The sequence below is a fragment of the Barbus barbus genome (assembly GCF_936440315.1).
Source record: "Barbus barbus genome assembly, chromosome: 26".
Taxonomy (NCBI): domain Eukaryota; kingdom Metazoa; phylum Chordata; class Actinopteri; order Cypriniformes; family Cyprinidae; genus Barbus; species Barbus barbus.
The window spans coordinates 29,800,432-29,807,203 of record NC_136754.1 but is presented as its reverse complement, the minus strand read 5'-3'; positions in this window follow the sequence as shown (position 1 = coordinate 29,807,203).

Genomic DNA, 6,772 nt, shown 5'->3' with positions numbered 1-6,772 from the left:
GCAAACGCTTTTATCCAAAGCGACTTACAATTGGGGAATACAAAAAGCGATTAATCTTGAAGAGGCAATCAGACAGAGGAAGTGCTCGTAACACCAAGTCTCAGTCATTGTTCAAATAAGTACATTCTAGTAAGGGAGGGAGAGAAAGATAGAGGGAAAGAGTGAGGTTTGTTTTTTGAGTTTAGGGTGAAGTCAAGTACTGCCGAAAGAGATGAGTTTTCAGTTGTTGCTTGAAGATTGACAGGGATCCGGCGTTCCGGATAGGGGTGGGAAGATTATTCCACCAGCCAGGAATGGTGAACGAGAATGTTCTGGAGAGTGATTTTGAGCCTCTCTGTGATGGTACCACAAGGCGTCGCTCACTAGCAGATCTCAGACTTCTGGAGGGGATGTAGGTTCGTAATAGTGAGCGGAAGTAGGAGGGTGCTGAGCCTGTGGTAGTTCTGTACGCAAGCATCAGTGTCTTGAACTGGATGCGAGCTGCCACTGGTAGCCAGTGCAAGGAGATGAAGAGAGGTGTAACATGCGCTCTTTTGGGCTCGTTGAAGATCAGTCGTGCCGCTCGACAATTTATATAATTGTCAAGGCGCCGGTCTGATCTGGGTTTCTTTATGTTGTGTCCTGGGGCCTGTACCATGATGGTAGATGAACAAATTCAGAGTTATAGGATTAGTTTCGAGTACGATTTGTAGGATGAGAATCTGGGGGAGTTTCTTTTTTTTGAGTCAGACATGTGTCACTTTGCTGATATTTGATTGGTCCAATTTCAGTTTGAGATCTCTAACCCAGAACATAACCTGCAGGTTAGCTGTCCAGTGTAAGTTGCTATGGCAATGAACGCAGCTAAAAGCCAAGCCACTTTCATGGTACCTAAAACCCAGAATTGGTGCAAACTAAACTGAAACTTACCTGGCTAGCCAGCTAAACCAGCTTCATGGTACAGGCCCCTGGTCTGTCAATAATGCCCTGATTCCACATCCAAAAATAATAGATCTTGAATTTGCATTTGGAAAAAATAAAGTGTCCGAGGGACATTAGATTGTGAAACTCCATACTTGTCTATTAATTGTTAAGGCTAATTATATTATGGTATCGGCTAACAGATAGAGTGTAATTTTCAATAGGACATTTTAGCATGCTAAGTCCATTCTACAGATTTTTGCCCAAGAAAAAGAGTAGAAAATATGAGCCTTCCCTGATTGCGCAAAATGTTCAAACACAAACGAGTAATTTGGGTATATGATTGATTCCACTAACTTACTATAATAGTAATAATAAATTTGTGAAAGATGATGTATGCATTTATCCAGTGTTTCATGCTGTTCCTATATAATCACCACAAGCCTGTTTGAATGCCATATTAAATGAATCAATCTGTTCTGGGGTAAATGGGGCCTCTGGCCACCCAATCCACAGCACTGAGCACAAACTGACCCCTCTTTACAGCGGCTGTAACATGACGGCTGTCCGCGTTTGTCTGAGTCACTCCGTGAGAAACTTTCACAGCACAATAGCGGCGGGGCATTTGCGCGGTGGGTGTTTGTGTTGGCCGAGGCGGCTGTGATTCTTGGGGGAGTCAGACAGAGCACAGGCATGAGATCTGCTCCAGCGGCTCTGCACATCCATCACGACACAGTGCTGGAGCCCCGCCACAGACAGCCAGAGATGGCCAGAGATAAAAACACCAACAGCTACATCATTCTACCGTGATTTGTTTGGACATGTACCATGGTAATAACATTAGTTTTCTGAACTGGTACAGTGATTATGCCATGCTTTTTAGGCATGGTAAACATGTTAATACCATGGTTTTTTTTTGGACGTTTAATATAACAAAAGGCTACCATGTTTTTTGTTTTTCTTTGTTTGTTTTTGTTTTTACAAAATATCATGGTAATACCATTGGTTTCTTAGAGATACACTGTGATAATACCAAAGTTGCATAGACATGATCAATTCATAAATGGCAATACCATTCAGAGTCGGATTTATTTATTTAAAAAAAAAAATGGTTTTAAAAAAAAAGTGTTGATAGACAAAACGGTTTTCACATACCACAACAACGAATTTGAGGCATGATGCCAAAACGACACTTGAGGCCGTATCTCTGCAATGCTTTGGCATATTGACACCAAACTTTGTGTGTGCCATTGTGACCTCACACAGAACACACCACATCGATTTGATAAAAGTGCCACCTGTTGGTCAAAAGTTAAAAGTCAATCAATCCTATTACTGCTAGTTTTAAATTATTTTCACTCATTTGGACTGCAATAATCTTAAAATGGCTTCAATTACTCATTTCTGCAGTTGTTCTGATGCTCCGTACTATGCTTAGCTCCTAATTTTGCCACTGATGTGCTTGACCCCGTCATTGCTGCTTGCAGCTATATTTGCATTTGTGATTGTTTGCTGCCTGCCCTGACCATTGCCTGTTTTTGGATTACTATTTTGCCTTGTTTTGGATACTGTTGTTTGCTGGTGTTGGACCCTGCCTGTCTTGACCATGAACTGTTTTAATAAAGCTTGCATTTGGATCTACACCTCCATTATCACGCCCTGTCTGTTACAACACTCATAGTATGGGAAAAGAAAAGGAAAAATACAATCTATGGAAGTCACTTGAGACCAGCAACTGTTTGATTATCAACATTCTTCAAAATATTTTATTTGTTTTGTTTAGCAGAAGGAGGAATTTAATAATCATGTGGAACAACTTGAGGGTGAGTAAATGATGAAATAATTTCCATGAACTATCCCATTAAAGTGTGCATAATACAATTAACAAAATTTAAAAGCTGAGACTTTGTTTCATATCAAAAGTAACAAGGCACAAAGCTTACTGCAATTTACTGGATGATGGGTGCAGTATGATTAACATTTAGTGAAGTATTGTTCATGCATCAAAAGAAATCAACAGAGACTAAAAGACCAATTCTTGGGATTTAAGAATCAATATGGGCTCATCAAAATGAGCACTGATTAAAATAAAAAAAATATATATTTTCAACCCAGTCCTAGATTGTGCTCAAACATAGGTCTACCTCATAATAACACTTCAGATTCTTCATGTGTTCTCAGTCTCTTGTCCTCCATTTGCACTCGTGATCTTTTGAGAACTGAGCACTCAAGACAAGCATTACCACAGACTGCCCGATGAATTAACTCTGCTCTCTGCTGAGGTCCAGACCCTCCGGCAGAACCCCACCCTGGGCACGGTGAGCGCGGCGGACCCCCGGTGCCACACAAACATCATCAGATCCACCAGTCTGGCCCTCAGCCCAAACACAGCTGGACTCTGACAGCACGGCTTCGGTTCTGCCTCTACATTTGATCAGGCCTCTGAAGAACAGCAGGCTCAGCCGGAGCCCAGAGCTCTCCCGTACGAGCGTACGTTACGCCTTGTTTGGATTTCATAAGTCACGTTTGACAGATTGCACAAAGCACTGCCATCACAGAGAGGGAGCGAATGATTGTTTTACAAGTGTAGTGTGCAAAGCTATAATGTGGTGAACTGAGCTCAGCAGAAATCCAGGATCCTGTTACATTCGAGATGAATTACTGATGCAGACGCAAATGATCGTAAAACACTTTTCAGTTCTCACAACAATCTCTGCTTTCAATTTAAGTCTAGCTTATCAGGTGTGACAGATGTATTCTGTCGGATCTATTAACAGGACAATTCGGGGCAGTATCTCTTCAAATTAGTATACACATATTCACTATTAAAGGCATAGTTCACACCAAAAAAAAAAAAAAATGCTCTTAATTTACTCACCATCAGACAAGATTTTCTTCAGTAGAACAGAATAAAGAAATTATTTTAGCTGAAACTGTGGTCTTTGGTGATTCATAAAATGCAAATCAATGGTTACTGTCACTTTGAGAGTCACACAAAATGAATATCCATGACTCCTGATGATATATTGAGGACTTATGAAGTGAAATGATCATTTTGTGCAAGAAGCTGAACATTATTTACAACATTATTACCTGTAATCCTTGGATTGGACTGATCGCTCAGATTGTCAGCTTTTAGCATACGCCATTGAATTTGTTACTCATGCTGCAAAGAACCAGTGGCCATTTGCACACTGCAGTATTGGGAATGATATCTGCATGCAAATACAGGAATCACTCAGAATCGCAGTGATAGATATAGCAATGCACGGGAAATATTTATGTGGAAATACACGTTTACACATGTAAGTAGTTTTTATTTCTGTCACTCAGATCACTTGTTTGGAGAAGTTACTGGACTTTTGGTGAACATTTTTGATTGCTTTAAGATATCAAGACAAAAGGTCACCAATAACATGAACAAGCCCAAACATCAGATTTTATATATGGTCATATATACTTTCAAGCAGTCATCATGTCAAGCATGAAAACAAACAAACAAACAAAATAAAAAAAAAATAAAAAAAATAAATACAATAAAGACAAAAATGACAATAAATGCATTTTTTTTCCTGGTTCTTTCTTAGCAGTGTTGTAGTGTGAGTCTCCAGACATCATCTAAATGTATTCTTTTACCATTTTGAAAGGTTTTCTAACTATTGAAACCATGTAATCTATGCTACCTTTTCTTTTTTTTTTGGTGAGTTATAAGCTTATGCTTTAAATTGTGCTACTTAGGCATGCAATCATCAAAAATACTGAAAGTATTGTTTTGTTCACTTCTAGTTCAGATTATCGAGCGAAACATTTTAAAGTTTTACCTTTATATGTAAAATAATGACACTGAGATAAGCACATTACAAGCTCTTTCAAAAGTATGCCATCATTACATATTTAATTATATATTTATATCCGAGTGTGTACGTATGTGTGTGTAAAGTACTCGCATGAAGGCTTAATGCTGGTGGTCCCTCTGACAATGATATTTATTGTCTTTAGGCCATAATAAGTCCATCTGGTTTTGATTGAGCTTCCAGAACCCCCTCTTACTCTGGAGAGACAGAAATCAAGAAAGAATGGACAGAAAAAGAGAAAGAGAGACAGTGGACAAACACTTCTCATTTCATTCTCGTTTCAGTGCTCACATAATACCTGTGAAACAGACACATTAATAAACACCTGAACAGAAATAATGTCACCTGCTTTGGCCAACAGACATGTATTTTGTATATTCATCACAATATGGCATTTACAGCACCGGGTTTGGACATGTGACCTTTGGCCTCCACAGACCATAATGGATATCAAAAAAATAAATAAATAAAAGTTGCAAAAAAAATCTATATAATATGAGGACTGACTTTTCACAGAAATAATGATCCTAACTGACAAAGTCTCACCACATTACATATATACATACTTAATATTGAGAGACAGATGGACATGGATTTTCCTCCAGAGAAAATAATACAGTGGAAGTTGTGTATATCTATCCACCCTGACCTAAAAGTGCATTTTCACACACTAATATTGAAGCAAAGGGCCACATCAGATCACTTCAGGGTGAGAAAGAGTCTGAACGTGTCTCTTGTGCAACTCTTTAACAGTTCAAATCTCTGCAGTCGACTCACACTGTCCTGGAGACACGAGAAGGAATGTGGGAGTCATGCTATAATAAATAAAAACACATGCACTTTGTGTTCTCATGCATTTAGTGCTGAAAATGTCAGAATTTATTTACCTTAAATTAAACAGTCATAACTATAGAAAAATAATTCAGAGAGAAGTTAGACAGAAACATACATGCAGTATATATGTAATATATGTTTTGGCACCTCTTAATTTAAAACATATAAATGAAATCTCACAGTTCAAACTGATATAGGTCTGCTTATATTGCAGACCTGTTAAATTTATATAGGTCTGCAATCTGTGTTAGAGGTAATGCATTACAAGTAACGCAAGTGATGTAATCAGATTACTTTTTTTCAAGTTACTAATAATGCTTTATTTTTTAATTTACGAGCTAATGTATAAAAACAATAAATAAATAAGTAACGCCAGTTACATTATTTCCCATGTATTGACTGGCAGCTCTTGTGTTGCCATGTTGAGAGAAATCAGGAGTAAGTGCAGAGGCATTGTGTATGAATATGATATTACTGTAGTTCTAGACTAAATGTGAACATGTATTTACTCATCTAACCTGCACAAAAACAGATTTAGTATTCCTCAAAATCAATAAAAACAGTCAAATGCAAACTCAGAATATGATGCAAACCTGTAATAATTAAATATGTTAAATAACACAAATATCCTTTATGTATTTAATCCCATTTTATTAATCAGTGTCTTTGCTGCTGACCTTCAGTAATCCAGTTCAACCATATTAATAAGCAAAATGACTTTAGATAAACATAGCATTTGTGTTTCCTTGTGATGGTGTTTTCTTCTCTTGTGTACTATTTGTTATGTAATCCAGAATGGCAGCACAGCTAAATAGTTTGTTTGAGCTGCTCTACTGTACAGACGTAAACATTTCTCTCAGCCTGAGGCTCATTTCTGGTGTGAAAGGGCTTTTACATTTGCCAAAAAAAAAAAGAACAAGCAAGCAAACCCAGGCCAGACTGGACAAAGTAATGCAAAAGTAACGTAACGCATTACTTTTTTTTTTTTAAATAAAAAGCTTACTGTTTTTTGAGAAAACCAGTAAGCTTTAACCAGTAAAGAATAGGTAACACTTGTTAACTATATGAACTACGACTTTTCCCTTAATAAATTCTTAATTTGCTGCTTATTAAGTAAGATAGTTGCTAAATTTAGGTATTGGGTAGGACTAGGGATGCAGAATAAGGCATTGATTTATGCTTAA